Below are 17,905 nucleotides of genomic sequence, written 5' to 3'. Positions count from 1 at the left end.
CTGAATTAACCAGTCTGGACCAGGATCTTAGAATGCTAAGTTCTTAGCGAAAAGTTTTGGGAGAGAAAGAGAGAGAGAGGGAGGGAAGAGAGATGAACAGAGAGAGAAACAGAAAATACTTGCTGTTAGTAGTGATAGAAGCAAAAATTGCAAATGGGTATGTGGTAACCTCAAGGCTGGGAGATCGGGTGGGTTGGGTCAGCCACCACGTCGAGGCTCAGTACTACTCCAGCCACGACGGAGGATGTGTGTCGCTCCTCCCGCTGGATTCTTACTCTCCGCTCTGTCTGCTCGCGTCCACGGAAAACTTTTTTTCACCCAAGTTGTAGATTTTTTTTTTTACTTTTAAAAAGAAAATTGAAGTGTTTCATTTTTGAGTTCTATCCTGGACGATTTGTTGGTTGTTGTGCTGTGGTTAACTGAACTTAACTGTCCATTTCTTGCCTTGTATAGTTAATGAATGTGTAAACTTGAGTTTACGAATGAACTATCCAGTGGTACGATTGACCTCTACCACAGTGTCAGTGGAAGATTTTCCGTAGTTCATGTTTCAAGGAGGGACTCCCGGATACGTTCACACATCCTCCAGAGAAATACGGGAGAGAGAAACGGATCGAAAAGTTTTAATCTGTTACCGTGTGAGATAAAGCCTTTGTGAAGCCATGGAGATAGCAAGGTCATGTGGGGAGAGATAACCTCCTCTGGGTCACAGCATCTTTGCACGATGATCTTCCTGGCTCTGTGAAACCTGGAATTTATATTAATCTCCTGGCTGTCTTCAGCGCTCACGTCAGATAACTACGGTAGGTTAGATTAAGAACAGGTTTCGAAAACCGTGCAGAATTTCCTCAGTGGAGATATCCAATGCTGCACAAGTACGGTACGTGAGACAGAACAGACATAATGCACAAGAACTGTAGGAATTTGCACCTAAAGTCGGTATCTGACCAGCCTGGCTGTGGTTCGTACGTCGGTTTGCGTGCAGCCAGCAGTAACAGCTTGGTTGATTAGCCTCTGATCCACCACGAGGCCTGGCCTCAGACCGGGCAGGGGTGGGGACGTTGACCCCCGAAACCCTCTCCAGGTATACTCCAGGTATACGTAGCACTTCGGAACATTTCAAGGAGACGTCTCGCTCACTGGTCCCCAGTGGGCAAAACGCTTACCAAGTACCCCAGGAGGCCTGGTCGTGGACCGGGCGGCGGGGGCGTTGATCCCCGGAATACCCTCCAGGTAGACCCCAGGTAGACCCCAGGTAGACCCCAAGTGTTGCATGCGTGTGCTTGTACCCACGGTAGGTGAGATGTGTTGTTGCGACAGAGTGAGCAAATCTGTAGCTGTTTGAATTTTTACGAAGTCAGTCACCTCTTACAACGTTCCTATTTTATTTCCCAATTTCTGCAGATGACAGCGATCGATCAGTGTGCAGTAACAGCAATAAATTAGGCATATAACAGTGTTATATAGTTGTGTGTTTAAGAAGGATAGATCAGTGTGAACGTGAGCGATAGATCAGTGTGAACGTGAGCGATAGATTAGTGCGAACGATGCATTATTGTGTAAGTGAAAGTTAGTGAAAATGTGTATGTGAAAGATGTGTGTGTGTGTAAGTGAAAGATATAAAAGTGAAAGGTGTGTGCGAGAGTGAAGTGTGTTTGTGAGTGAAAGATGTGCGAGAGAAAGCCATGTGGGTGAAAGATGTGGGCGTAAATGAAAGATGTGTAAGTGAATGATAGATTAACGTATACGTAAGTGATAGATTAGCGGGTGATGGTGATTGATTAGCGTGATAAATTAACGCGTGAATGATAGTATGCAAGTGGCAGCAACAGATTAGTGCAATATATATATATATATATATATATATATATATATATATATATATATATATATATATATATATATATATATATATATATAATATATATATATATATATATATATATATATATATATATATATATATATATATATATATAGATATTTAGAACTGCCAGGACCTACTTGGGCTCTTAACTCTAGGGAAAAACATCTACTCCAAGTGGTATTTTCTTCCTTTAAAAGGTCCTCCTTGATGCTTTTGAAGGCCTTTTGATCCAAGAGACACCAGGGTGCTGTATGACACCTTACGAATTCGTCATTCGGTTTCTCAGCCACTTGGTGAGCTCAGGAAAAGGGGGCGCAGAGCCCCTTGAACAGAGTGGGGGAGAAAGTGCCCCCTTCCAAAGGGTGGGTATATCACCCTTAACAGAGGGGTGGGGGGCATGGGGTCCACCTTTCACTAAAATTAATAACTAACCAGCTCGTTATTACGGGCGCTAACGGGCAAAGTTTCTGTGGTGTGCGGGGCCACCAGCTGATTGCGGCCGCTGAATTAACTTGTGAAATGGAGTGCGTTGTCCCAGGGTGCGTGTGGCGGTGCCCTTATTATCCGTGCTCGCCTCACCTTGCTGCACTCGCCTGGTCGTGTTTGCTGGGGGTCGAATCATAGCTCCCGGCTCCTCCACTATCCGTTCAACAACGTTTGGCGTGTTGTGCTCTCTGCCTTGAGGTTGCCGGTGTCGTCTCTCAGTTCCTGGCCCCCACCTCTTTATCGTTATCGTTTTTATAACTTCAAAGCTGTGTGTGTGTGTGTGTTTGTGTGTGTGTGTGTGTATGTGTGTGGTGTGCATGTGTGTGGTGTGCTGGCGGGCGCGCGCACTAGTGGTTGCTTAGTCACTGAACTGGTCGTCATACGACTTGGACCTACGTCAGGAAGAAATTAGTTTCTAAGGAAGTGAAGTTACCTGTATACTAAAATCAAGGGAACGTCAGTCACTGAAATAAGGACTAAAACAGTCATTGTGTGTATATATACACTGACATATACAGACTTGTCGGTGTAGTATCTCTCTTCGAGAAATTAAACCTTGTGAGGATACTTGCATTTATCTCGGTCATTGTAAGGATGATTGCCTGTATTATGGTCATTATAATGAAGTGTACTTGCGTATGTTGCATTCATTGTAATGAAAAAAAAAACAGTTGCACATGTTACACTCATTGTCAGGAAAGATAACTGCATATTTTGCAATCATTGTATGGAAGGATAGCTGCATATGCTTCTGTCATTGTGGTCACGAAGGAGAGCTGCAAGTTACATTTGTTTTTGTCATTGTAATCGTATAGGGAGGATAGCTGTAGGTGCTGCAACGAGTGTGATCACATAGGTAGGCATTTGCATGTACATTTTTAGACGTTTACCTGTGATTTACCTGTGACAAGTGTCGAGAATTTTCCTACTCTGGCGGCCAGAAATGCTTTGTTTACATCTCCTTGGATGTTATTTACTAATATTGGGTACGTATATTACAGTGATGTGAGGTATGTGTGTATTAACTTAATCGTGTGTACTCGCCTGTGTGTGTACTCACCTAGTTGTACTCACCTAGTTGAGGTTGCAGGGGTCGAGTCCAAACTCCTGGCCCCGCCTCTTCACTGGTCGCTACTAGGTCACTCCCCCTGTGTGTGTGTGCTTGTGTGTGTGTGTGTGTGTGTGTGTGTGTGTGTGTGTGTGTGTGTGTGTGTGTGTGTGTGTGTGTGTGTGTGTGTGATTACTTACCTGTGTGTGTATGCGCCAGGGTGTGTAAATTCACTTATTTGTGAGTGTACGTACGTGTGTGTGCGTGTGTGTGTCTGTGTGCGTGTTCTCATTCGCAGATGCTCACCTATTTGTGTTTATGGTCTTTGTGTTTTCCTTTTGGGATCCAACGTTTAGTTCTACGTCCACTGATGTAGCAACTCCTTGGTATTTCAGTTAGTGTCATCTATGTTCACCCCACATGACATGCGTTCACATTTAAACGTAGTTCATATTCCTCCAGACAGCACATTTCCAGACCCATAGCACGCAGCTATTTGTAATTAAATATGCATTTTTGTAGGTGTGCGTAGAACAGAAAAAAGGACTTGTCTATATACCTGTAAGGTTCAGAAATACACATTGAAAAATACATCAGAAAACGAACGTTATAAAATGAAGATGGTCTGCTACGTTTGAAATCTTGTAAGGATTCATCTATCACTTTTGATATACCTTTTATGAGTTCCGAGAGTTTTTCTGCTCCCTTGGGCCAGGCTCGTCTGGTGTTTGCCTGGTTAACCAGGCTGTCACTGGTGGTGGCCCGCTGACCCACATGCCCATCACTGCCTGGTTGATCTGGCACCTGGTGAAGATTCTTGTCCAGTTTCCTCTTGAAGACGTCTGCACTTGTCCCAACAGTGTTTCTGGTATCTTCTGGTAAGATGTTATTCTTCGGCCACGAAGGTTGATAGAGTGTTCCCTTATTGTGCCCACTGCACCCCTGCTTTTCACTGGGTTTATTTTACACATCCTCCTGTATCTCATTCCAGTAGGTTTTGGCACTGTGCAGATTTGAGACAAGACCCTCAAGTACTTTAATTTCAATGATTTATTGGCTCTATGCGGGCCGTAAACGACCTCGGTATCTTTTCCAACTCTGATATTTCTCCTGCCCTGAACGAGGCCGTCAACACTGAGCAACATTCCAAATGAGAGAGCACAAGCGATTTGAAAAGTGTACCCAATGAGCCCCTGGCTGCCTTCAAGAGAGAGCTGGACAGATACCTAAAGTCAGTGCCGGATCAGCCGGGCTGTGACTCGTACGTTGGACTGCGTGCGGCCAGCAGTAACAGCCTAGTTGATCAGGCCCTGATTCATCGGGAGGCCTGGTCATGGACCGGGCCGCGGGGGCGTTGATCCCCGGAATAACCTCCAGGTAACCAGGTAATGAAACTATTTCCTATGTTTTGAGTTTTCATTATGTAGCCCGTCATCTTCCTGGCTGTCAAGACCTTGGTCCCATTGTTTTTGAAAGACAGGTCAGCTGACATAATTTCTCCCAAGCTTTTTAAGTGTTCCTTTCGCTCTATTTGACAATCCTCTTGAGTTTTGTATACAATGTCCCTTTTAAGTTCTTCAGTCTTAACATACCTAAGCAGCTGGAATTAGTCACCATTGAACATATTCACCACTGCTATCTGCAAATGATTAAGCAAAACTGTTACGGTTTTTTTTTTATGCTATGAGGATAAGAAACAGCAGAGGTGCCAGGACAGTGCCTTAGGGTAGAGAGCTTTTTACCTCGCTTATGCTGGGTTTTGCTCAGTTTACTGCTACTTTTCGTGTTGTGTGTGTGTTAGAAACCTGAAAATCCATCTGCTTACCTTCCGGTAATGCCTATGTCTCTCATTTTGTGTGCAACCCCCTATGATCACATAACTTACCTTTGAAGAGTTCCGAGAGTTTTCCTACTTCCAGAGTCAGGCCTTGGGCCGACCTTTCCAAAATATGTGTTTATCACATCTGGTTTTGGTTTTCTTCCAACGCCTCCGTAATTCTGTCATAGTGGTTCAGCAGCTGTGACAGGCATGATCGTCCATTTCTAAAACCGTGCTGGTTTGGGTTATTACTGTAGTTATCAAGCCTTGCTATTATTGTTATTGTTATAACATGTGACGCGCTACACCTGTGTGGGTACATCAGCGCAAGGCGTGGTAGAGGCTCGATACTCAGAAAGGTAGGCATGAGACAAGCTACGTAGTTGTTAGTTACCATTTTGTCCTAGGCACATGTCGATTAGACACTAGGCCTGTATTATATGCGTGTGTGTGCGCGTGTGTGTGTACTTACCTTATTGTACCCACCTAGTTGTACTCGTCTAATTGTAACGCCTAGTTGTGTTTACCACTGAAGATGTGTTTGCGGGGGTCGACACTCAGCACCTGGCCCCGTGTCTCTGTAATCAACAGGTTTAACTGGTTCCTGGCCACTGAGTCCAGTCATACCTACTCTTGAAACTGTGTATGAAATTCGTATTCACCTCTTCATTTTGCCGAATCTATTGATCATTCTGAGACTGGATCACCCCTGTATACCTTGCATTTTAGCCTGCTTCTCTCTACCCAATAAGGCGCTCTGGCTATCTTGTAAGTTGTAATCGTGTCTCTCCCCTAGTGCTCTCGCGTGTGTTAGCTACCAGTTATCAAAGGTACTTGTCGATACACTTGATCTGGTTGAGTGAGCAGTGTGTGTGTGTGTACTCACCTAATTGTGGTTAGAGGGATCGATTCATAGCTCCTGGTCCCGCCTCCTCACTGGTCGCTACTAGGTCCTCTCTCTCTGCTCCATGAGCTTTATCATAAAGCTCATGTGTGTGTGTGTGTGTGTTGTATGTGCGTGTGGTGTACGCGTGTGTGTTACAATCCTGTCAACTCACTCGTAGAACCACCACTGCTGTCGCCTCTAGTTCATCTGGCTGCTCATAGATGGCAGTCACTGTCGGGAAGAGCATTTTAATCTACCTTTTCAAGTACGTCTCACAGTTTATCATTTCCCGATGGGAGAAACCATGGGGAAGGAGGCCACTCTGAAAATTATACTCATCGATCAGTTGTGCATTTTAGAAAATATTTATCACCATTATTTACCGTTGTCGGTAACGTTGATGGTGGTGAGAGTTGTGGTGGTGCTTGTAATGGTGGTAGATGTTAAGGTGGTAGTAGTAACGGTAGTTGTAACGGTTGTTGTTTTGGAAATTAATGTGGTGATGGGAGTTATGGTGAAGGGATTTGAGGAGGGGGGGGTGTAAAAGTCGATGGGTTTGTTAGAATTGCGATTTTGTTAAGAATTGTGGTTACCTGGAGGTGCTGGAAGGTGTTATTGACGTTTGCTCTTAATGACTTATTCTTCACGCATAATGATAGGTTTTACACACAAGTTGACTCAGTTGTAATATGATCTTCCTTCAGTCCAAGACTTGCTAACATATTTTTATGAGATGAATTGGTTTAATCACCGCCCATTTCAGTTTAAACCAAAAACTTACATAAAATACGACACAAATCTGATTTCGTTGGACCATACTCTGATTTGTTTAGGTATTAAACTCAAACAAAAAATTATTTACTGTAGACAAGAAAAAAAGTTGTCACGAGTGATGGTTTGTGACTCAGACGCGCGTCAAAGTCATATGATGACCCGCCACTGGAGCTTTTGGTCATCTGGCCGAAGCCTTCCGCTGGCTTATCCCTCCACTCCCCTTAAAATTAAGTATTAGTTTGTCAGAATTACATTTTGTTCGTACGTTTCTTAAAGAAATTGCCATCAAAACGTCAGTTAATAGATATTAATCAGAGATCAATTTTCTGACATATTTCACATGTAATATTTTTTTTTCACTTTTTTACTCAAAAATCTTATAATCATTTTTAGTAATAAATTATCATCTCAGATGTATCCCAATGGTTACAAAATTTTGTTAAACCTTTAGTTCTTTGGACATTTAAGTCACGTTTTAAGACATTGTTGACAGTGGCTAAAAATCTCTTATCCACGAATTATATTCAAGTCGATCTTTCTTAATTATTTTACTGTTGATACTTATTTTAGATATTAAGTGTAGTCTCTGTGCTCCGATATCACCAAACTTGCACTAACTGTAACGTAATATTATGCATGATCCTCAGTAAACTAGCCAATCCACCATTTTTTAAGTCAGCAAACAACACACTGAATGTCCATACACGACTAGAACCACTGCCAAGGCACAAAATAGCTTAGATAAAAGAATTTTTGTAGTTTGTACACCAGACAAATCCAGCCAGACTTAATGACAGTGTATAAGCAGTTAGATTATATGCTTCATAATGGTTGTGTCACCTGCGTTTATATTTCGCTAGTCACCTTGGATCAGTCGAGCGTAGCAAGGAAGTTAGTTCCAGTTCACCTTTTATCAGTGGCGGCGGTGTGCTCGTTCTCCTTGGTATGCCCACTTGATCTTTGTATTTTCAGATTTTCTCGTTCTTTTACATCAGTTATAACAAATCTGTGCTTTGGCAGTTTACTTATATAAATACTCAATTCTTTAGAGAACCTGATAATAGCGAATGATAACCAAAATACTAAGTCTTAATAAATGACCATAGAAAAGGTGTTCCCTGTTAACTTACATATATCATATACTATACAAATATATATATATATGTTTTGTATATATATATATATATGTATATATATATATATATATATATATATATATATATATATATATATGTTTTGTATGTATATATATATATATATATATATATATATATATACATATATATATATATATATATATATATATATATATATATATATATATATATATATTATATATATATATACATATTCAAAACAACCACTCTGAAAGAATAGAGAAATTCCAAGCGCTTTCGTGACTACTCACATTATCAAGGATCCATAGTTCCTTGATAATGTGAGTAGTCACGAAAGCGCTTGGAATTTCTCTATTCTTTCAGAGTGGTGGTTTTGCATATTCTGAAATCACCTGTTTACTGTGATCTTATTGCATATATACATATACACACACACACACACACATATATATATATATATATATATATATATATATATATATATATATATATATATATATATATAATGTATATTTATATATTATATATATATTATATATATATATATATTCATATATATATATATATATTATATATATATATTCATATATATATATTATATATACATATATATATATTATATATACATACATATATATATATATATATATATATATATATATATATATATATATATATATATATATATATATATATATATATATATGTGTGTGTGTGTGTGTTACACCCTAACCTGACAAGAAACATGAAACGTGTGTGTGTGTGTGTGTGTGTGTGTGTGTGTGTGTGTGTGTGTGTGTATCTATGTATGTGCGTGTGTTTGTGTGTGTTAAATTACGCTGTTATGTGAAGCGAAATTATCCCGGTAGGATAATCAAGGCAGCGTTTCGGCTCGTTTAGGACCAGCCAGAAATGGTGTTTGAACATGCGATGTTAGGACTGGGATACGTTGTTCAAAGGACCTTGCTTGAATGTGCTGTTACAGACTTAAACTAGGAATAACTTCTTGGGGGGATTTCTAAGACGGGATATTGTCTTGGAAGGGGGTGACGCGTGAACGATTTTGGAGTGAGGGGGGGGGGAGGAGTGGGGAGGGGGACGGAGGGGGGAGAGGGACGGAGGGGGGAGAGAAGGTATTGGACAAAACCGTGACGTGATTTATGCTTCTTTCTTTCCTTTTTTTTTTTTTTTTTTGTTGCAGGAGAAATATGAAAATTATTCCTGACCCATTCATTGGAGATTTTGGTCATTTGATCGAAGTCTTCTACTGGCTTACCGGAAGGTTTTTTCCAACCCCGTATGAAAAACACTTGGCACACAGTAGTGCTCTAAGGTGTTTACCACGACTGATTGTTCTGGGTCAGGGATCTTTAAGTTGAAAAATCATACCAACGAATTTCCCAGGGATTGTGAACTTTTCGGTGTGTGTGTGTGTGTGTGTGTGTGTGTGTGTGTGTGTGTGTGTGTGTGTGTGTGTGTGTGTGTGTGTTTTTGTGTGTGCGTGTACTCACCTAATTGTGGTTGCAGGGGTCGAGACTCAGCTCCTGGCCCCGCCTCTCCACCGACCGCTACTAGGTCCTCTCTCCCCCTGCTCCATGAGCTTTATCATACCTCGTCTTAAAACTATGTATAGTTCCTGCCTCCACTACATCGCTTGCCAGACTATTCCACTTCCTAACTACTCTTTGACTGAAGAAATACTTCCTAACATCTCTTTGACTCATCTGAGACTTCAGCTTCCAACTGTGACCCCTTGTTTATGTGTCCCATCTCTGGAACATCCTGTCTCTGTTCATCTTGTCTATTCCACGCAGTATTTTGTATGTCGTTATCATGTCTCCCCTGACCCTCCTGTTCTCCAGTGTTGTCAGACCGATTTCCTTTAACCTTTCTTCATAGGACATTCCCCTTAGCTCTGGAACTAGCTTTGTTGCAAACCTTTGCACTTTCTCTAATTTCTTGACGTGTTTCACCAGGTTTGGGTTTCAAACTGGTGCTGCGCACTCCAGTATGGGCCCGACGTACACAGTGTATAAAGTGTGTGTGTGTGTGTGTGTGTGTGTGTGTGTGTGTGTGTGTGTGTGCGTGCGTGCGTGTTTGTATATGTGTGTGTGTGTTTGTATATGTGTGTGTGTGGTCGCGTTTGTGAGTATGTGTGTGCTCGTATTTGTGTGTATAAGTGTGTTGGAGGGGGGAAACATAAGGATAGGGGAAATGGAGGGACAAAGGGAGGGGGGAACGGAGGTAGGGGAGTGAGAGGAAGGTTGTTGGGTGTGTACCTCCAACACCCTCACTCGGGGCAGGTAAGAAAATGGGGAGACTGAGGTATTTAAAATCTATTTTGGAACATTTTAATTAGACCGAGGGTTGAAAATGTGGTGGAGGTCGTATCCTTGAGGACGTTATATGGGTATCAGTGTATGATCCTCTAGCAGTAAGACATGTGCAACAGTTGGGTATCTTTATTGTTTCGCCTACACAGTAGGCGAAACGTTTCGGTCAACAATAAAGATATCCAACTGTTGCACGTGCAGATGAATGGTTCAGAGAACCGACATGTTGATAAATTAGACACATGTGCAACTCTTGGGTACCTTTATTGCACGTGTGTTTTATTCTTCAACTTGTCGGTATTATGTACCAATTTCAACATCACACTTTCTACACTACTACTGCTAGAATCAGTGGCAGCAGTAATACCTCTAATAACAGTAATTATACTTGTGATTATATCTAGATGGTTTCGGGGCTTATGACCCCCATGGGCCTGGTCCCAGACCAGGCTTCCCGGTTACCATCATAACTGACTAGGCTTCTTATGTTAAAAGCACACAGACCAAGGTATGCACCATAGCCTGGCTGATCAGGAACTAACTTGAGAAGCTTATCAAATATCTCCCTGAAGACAGCCAGGAGGAGTCTGTTGGTAATTCCTCTGTGTGAAGCAAAGGTCTTGGAAAGTCTCGTTTTCCTTACACTTACTGAGTCAAGACTTAGTGTATACACATCACTCTGATTCGAGTTTGTTACTTAATTTTCTTCTCAACGAAGTAACAATAAAAGGTGCAAGAACACTGCAACTAGAAGCAGTTGATGTAGCAATCACTGGAGTAGATTTCATAGTTCTTTCTGACCTAAACACTTCGTGTCAGACGCTGCCCTTCAACTCCTCCCCTTCTGCCAGACGTATGCAGCCGTCTTATGTTGTTACTTAACTGTCGAGTAAAGTGAAAAAAAAAGGAAATAGATGTTTTGATCGGGTTAAAATCAATTTACTGTAATGCGTTCGAAAACGGATAGTTTGTTTTTTCCGGACAATTTTCTTTGTTCCGTTAGGGTACCTGGATACCTGGAGGTTATTCCGGGGATCAACGCCCCCGCGGCCCGGTCCATGACCAGGCCTCCCGATGGATCAGGGCCTGATCAACTAGGCTGTTACTGCTGGCCGCACGCAGTCCAACGTACGAGCCACAGCCCGGCTGATCCGGCACTGACTTTAGGTATCTGTCCAGCTCTCTTGAAGGCAGCCAGGGGTTTATTGGTAATTCCCCTAATGCTTGATGGGAGGCTGTTGAACAGTTTTGGGCCCCGGACACTTATGGTGTTTTCTCTTAGTGTACCAATGGCGCCCCTACTTTTTATTGGCGGCATTTTGCATCGCCTGCCCAGTCTTTTACTTTCGTAGGGAGTGATTTCTGTGTGCAGATTTGGGACCATTCCTTCCAAGATTTTCCAAGTGTAGATTATGATATATCTCTCCCTCCTGCGTTCCAACGAGTACAAGTCAAGTGTTTCCAAGCGTTCCCAGTAGTTAAGGTGCTTGACAGAACTTATACGTGCAGTAAAGGATCTCTGTACACTCTCTAGATCTGGGTAGGTTGATTTAAGTTAATTTGGTGGTGGGTTTGGGTTAGTTTAGGCTAGGTTGAGTTAGATTACGTTAACTCATGTTAGTCTACATAAATTTATAAAAACTTGTATTTAAGTTGCGAACATGCAGGTTGGGCGAGAAAAACCAACCAACATTCAAATGTGAAAGTTGATCACTGTCGGAGACCAGGAAGGCTGTGTGGGAAGACAACTGTCTTCCTGCGTCGCGGTAGCTCAGGGAAAATGTTTGGTTCTTCAGGGTGAAGGAGGAAGATGCTTGAATCGTCAGGGTGAAGGAGGAAGATGCTTGAATCGTCAGGGTGAAGGAGGAAGATGCTTGAATCGTCAGGGTGAAGGAGGAAGATGCTTGAATCGTCAGGATGAAGGAGGAAGATGCTTGAATCGTCAGGGTGAAGGAGGAAGATGCTTGAATCGTCAGGGTGAAGGAGGAAGATGCTTGAATCGTCAGGGTGAAGGAGGAAGATGCTTGAATCGTCAGGGTGAAGGAGGAAGATGCTTGAATCGTCAGGGTGAAGGAGGAAGATGCTTGAATCGTCAGGGTGAAGGAGGAAGATGCTTGAATCGTCAGGGTGAACGAGGAAGATGCTTGGATCGTCAGGGTGAACGAGGAAGATGCTTGGATCGTCAGGGTGAACGAGGAAGATGCTTGGATCGTCAGGGTGAACGAGGAAGATGCTTGGATCGTCAGGGTGAACGAGGAAGATGCTTGGATCGTCAGGGTGAACGAGGAAGATGCTTGGGTCGTCAGGGTGAACGAGGAAGATGCTTGGATCGTCAGGGTGAACGAGGAAGATGCTTGCATCGTCAGGGTGAACGAGGAAGATGCTTGCATCGTCAGGGTGAACGAGGAAGATGCTTGCATCGTCAGGGTGAACGAGGAAGATGCTTGACTCATCTTTCCACGTTCTCAGCCAACCATAACAAAGGTTAGGGTCAAGTGTGGAACATGGGTGTGGGAGAGAAAAGGGAGAAGGGAGGGGGGGAGGGAGCTGTTAGTGGAAAGGGAACTGGGCGGGAGGGAGGGAGGGAGGGAGGGAAGGGAAGGGTATTGGGTGAGCGGAGTACGTGATGGGAAGGGATGTAAGGGGGGGTCAGGGTAGTGGCTCACGGAAGAATGTTGTGATTCCTGGGACCAGCGCTCATGACTCCTGATCTCTGGTGGTCTTGCTTATTTGTTTAGGGTTTATGGTGTTTTGGCATCTTCTGTTATGTGTGCTCACTTGTTTGTGGTTGCAGGGGTCGAGTCACAGCTCCTGCCTGTGTGTGTGTGTGTGTGTGTGTGTGTGTGTGTGTGTGTGTGTGTGTGTGTGTGTGTGTGTGTGTGTGTGTATGAGTGAGTGTGTGTGTGTGTGTGTGTGTGTGTGTGTGTGTGTGTGTGTGTGTGTTAGTTACCATTTTGTCCTAGGCACATGTCGATCAGACACTAGGCCTGCTGTATATATGTGTGTGTGTGTGTGTGTGTGTGTGTGTGTGTGTGTGTGTGTAATTTATCACTTTTCTGTATAATAAAAACAATGTGTAATAAAGAACACCTCTGGGTATTGAAGAACACCTCTGGGTATTGAAGAACACCTCTGGGTATTGAAGAACACCTCTGGGTATTGAAGAACACCTCTGGGTATTGAAGAACACCTCTGGGTATTGAAGAACACCTCTGGGTATTGAAGAACACCTCTGGGTATTAAACGATGCCTTTACAGTAGTAATATTTTTACCTCATTACCATAGCATATATAACTATCTCGCTATTACACTCTTAGATAAATCCTGAACCACTGGGCCTCCAGTATCCCTATAGCTTTAAGTCAAAGAACACACATCGTCTCCATAGTCACTTGCCGGCGCTCCTACCCATGGCTTCGTCCTTTTCATTAAGTCTTGTTTTTTTATAATTACTCAGGTGCCTGTAGGGACCTCGGGGAACATCAAGGGAAAAATCTTTTGACACTGAAAATTTATTGGGGATTTAGACAGATGCTGGTTATTATTCAGCTTGATGTGAGAGTATGTGTGGTGTGTTTTATTGGTGTTTTTATTTTATTGCTAAGAGCGCTGAGTGTTTTATGTCAAAGCACTCTTCAAACCTCAAAAATTCCTCCCTCTCTCTCTCTCTCTCTCTTACACACACACACACACACACACACACACACTCATTTTATGCACAATCTGAACCGAAGCCAAAATTTACTGTAAATCTGGGTTACATTACTTAAATTTGTATTTACATATAGTCAAACATCAATAATTAAATTCCATATAGGAGCTGGTAACGTCTGGCAGCTGGGTAGACATCGTGGTGGCATAAATAGCAAGGAACCACACACTCGTTATTCACGGTGCAGGACGGCTTGCTCTCATATACCACGTGATAAAATCTACGGGATTTACTCTCCCTGTATCCGCTGGTGGTAATCTTTCTCCTCCCTTCCTTTCTCCCTCTCTTTATTCATTCCTTCCTTTCTTTAGTATTCCCTTCTTCAATTCTTCCCTCCTTCAATTCTTCCATCCCTGTATTTCTTGCATTCCTCATTTTTCCCTTCCTCCTTTTTAATCTTCCCTTCCTGTTCTCTTTCTATTCCTAACTCCTTTTCGTTTTTCTTTTCCTTCAGGTCTTCCATTTTCTCACTGAACAAATGTACACACATGTACAGATTTATCTTCCCTACCGTTGAGATAGAGGAAAGTCATTTACACAGGTGTAAATATTGGGTGCGAGTTGGACCTACCTAGCATGGATCAACAGGCCTATTGCAGCTCTCCTGATTTTTTTTTTTGATAGAATATGTTCTTATAATAATTATAAATCTTGTTTTGTTAATCACATTTCACTAATGTATCAACTGAAATTATTAATACTACTAGTACTACTACTGCTGCTACTACTACTACTGCTGCTGCTACTACTACTACTACTACTACTACTACTACTACTACTACTGCTGCTACTACTACTACTGCTGCTACTACTACTACTACTGCTGCTACTACTACTACTACTGCTGCTACTACTACTACTACTACTACTACTACTACTACTGCTGCTACTACTACTACTGCTGCTGCTACTACTACTACTACTACTACTATTACTACTGCTGCTACTACTGCTGCTGCTGCTACTACTACTACTAATACTACTACTATTACTACTGCTGCTACTACTGCTGCTGCTGCTACTACTACTACTAATACTACTACTATTACTGCTGCTGCTGCTACTACTACTACTGCTGCTGCTACTACTACTGCTGCTACTACTGCTGCTGCTGCTGCTACTACTACTGCTGCTGCTGCTGCTGCTACTACTACTACTACTATTACTACTGCTGCTACTACTCACACACACCGCCGCCACACCACGCGCGCCGCCGCGCACACCACCATCTCGCTCACTACCACCGCTGCTCGCTGCCGCACCATACACCGCACCAGCTGCTACAGCTGCGCCACGCTGCCTGCCAGCGCCGCGCACGGCACCACCGCGCCGCGCTCCACTACCTACTACGCGCACACTGCCGCTGCTGCACAACACCGCTGCTGCTGCTGCAACGCTTCCACGCACACCGCTGCGCGCCGCGCCGCGCACCATTGCACCGCCGCCGCTGCTACACCACCACACTACTACTACTGCTGATACTACTACTGCTGCTACTACTACTACTGCTACTACTACTAGTCAGATGTTGAATAATTTTTGTGAAAGCATCACTGGGTGGACAAGGTTCTTAAAGGATAGATATACTTGGGGTACACCTGGAGGGTGTTGCTAGGATCATCGCCCCCGCGGCCCGCTCAATGACCAGGCCTCGCTGAATGCAGTCCTGAAAGATACCTGCAAGATGCTTCCAGGGGTCAAAGCCCCCGCGGTCCTGTGCCTGACCAGAGCTCCTGGTGGATCAAGGCTCTTACGGCTGGCCTTAAGCAGACCAATAGATGAACCACGCGGGCTTGGCTGTCCTGGAATTCTTATAGATAGAATTGCACTTGGATGATCTGCAATTCTATCACAGTAGATACTTTGGAATGAAGAAAGAAATTTGGGATACAGATAGATAATTTTCGTTGTATAAAGATAGTTTGGCATGGAGATAGTTTGTGATGTAGATGGATAGTTTGGAATGCAGGTAGATAGCTTAGGTTGCCCCCCCCCAAAAAAAAAAATAGTTTGGGATGTAGCTAGATTGGAAGGTAAAAAGATGGTTTGGAGATAGTGCAGATAGTTTGGAATGCGGATACTTTATTTCATTAATCATCCAGATTTCGCCCATTTATGATCTCTCTCTTTCTCTGTTGTCTTTTATCCGTCCTTTATTTCTGGGGTTTATCCTCCATCCAATTCTAAATCCAGCTATTTATCCACCTTTCCACTTCCTCTCTCCATCTAGCCACTCATCCTTACGCCAGTTTATTCCTACGTCTATCCATCAATCCACCTCCCCAATTTATCCTCTCTATAGCCATCCACCCAACTATTCCACTCATCCACCCACTTATCTCTCCCTCCATCCATCCACTTATCTTTCCTTCCACCCATCCACCCACTTATCTCTCCTTCCACCCATTCATCCATTTATCTCTCCCTCCACCCATCCACCCACTTACCTCTCCCTCCACCCACCCTTCCACTTATCTTTCCTTCCACCCATGCACCCACTTATCTCTCCCTCCACCCATCCATCCACTTATCTCTCCCTCCACCCATCCATCCACTTATCTCTCCCTCCACCCATCCATCCACTTATCTTTCCTTCCACCCATCCACCCACTTATCTCTCCCTCCACCCATCCACCCACTTATCTCTCCCTCCACCCATCCACCCACTTATCTCTCCCTCCACCCATCCATCCACTTACCTCTCCCTCCACCCATCCATTCACTTATCTTCCACCCATCCACCCACTTATCTCTCCCTCCACCCATCCATCCACTTATCTCTCCCTCCACCCATCCACCCACTTATCTCTCCCTCCACCCATCCATCCACTTATCTCTCCCTCCACCCATCCATCCACTTATCTCTCCCTCCACCCATCCATCCACTTATCTCTCCCTCCACCCATCCATCCACTTATCTCTCCCTCCACCCATCCATCCACTTATCTCTCCCTCCACCCATCCATCCACTTATCTCTAGCTTCATCCTTACACTCTATACATCTATCACTCTCATTCATCCCTTCTTCCATCTATTTCTCTCTCTCTCCTAATTCATTCATTGACCATATTCCTTCAATCATCATTGCCCTCTATTCCTCTCTTCATCACGCCCCTATTCCTCCCTCCATCAAATCATTACCTCCCTCCCTCCCTCCCTTCCTTCATCTCTCCAACAGTGTTCCATTCCTCTCGTTATGATTCAGTGTTCGCAGCAATTTCTTGTCGACTGTCTAGCAGCTGTTTTTGTCTCCATTATCGTTTCTAGCATATATTTTCGAAGTAGCTTCTAGCATATATTTTCTACTCTTGCATATTTTGTAATTCCTACCAAATGTTTTTCTGTGTAGTTTCTAGCATATATTTTCTGCTATGTAGCTTCTAGCATATATTTTTTGCCTAATTTATACTATTTAACATGGCTACATTTTCCCCTCTTCCCTTACATAGTTTCTAGCATATATTTATGCCTACTGCATAAGATTCTAGCGTAATTTTCTAAAATCTAGAGAATCTCTCTAGCCATGGGAAACTAATATACCATGGGTCAGACTTGGCGTCCTTGAGGCACAAGATTAATATCCAGGAAAAAAAAAGGGGGGGGGGGATTGTGTTGAATTATCAATATTTCGATTCCCAGGCTACCCGAGCTTCAGAACTATGAGCGCCAGAGTATGTGATTAATATTTGGACTCTTCCTAGGTGGCACAAGATTAAGGACAGTGTGTGTGTGTGATTGTGTTTGTGTGCCTGTGATTGTGTGTGATTGTACTCACCTAATTGTGGTTTCAGGGGTCGAGACTCAGCTCCTGGCCCCGCCTCTTCACTGATCACTGCTAGGTCCTCTCTCTCTGCTCCCTG

At 43.2% G+C, this 17,905-nt stretch overlaps 1 protein-coding gene across 1 annotated transcript in view; it reads left to right on the top strand.

Moving 5' to 3' along the window:
* Window positions 1–241: 241 nt before the first annotated feature.
* The window catches only part of LOC128696622 (irregular chiasm C-roughest protein-like), a 287,716-nt gene continuing 270,052 nt past the window's right edge, over window positions 242–17,905 (top strand). The window contains exon 1 of the mRNA XM_070094436.1: window positions 242–803. The gene's annotated coding sequence lies outside the window, so the exon portion shown is untranslated. The remainder of the gene's footprint in view (window positions 804–17,905) is intronic.

This window comes from Cherax quadricarinatus, chromosome 46, assembly GCF_038502225.1.
Source record: "Cherax quadricarinatus isolate ZL_2023a chromosome 46, ASM3850222v1, whole genome shotgun sequence".
Lineage (NCBI taxonomy): Eukaryota > Metazoa > Arthropoda > Malacostraca > Decapoda > Parastacidae > Cherax > Cherax quadricarinatus.
Note: the sequence above shows the minus strand (reverse complement) of the source record. Positions and strands in the feature narration are given on the sequence as shown.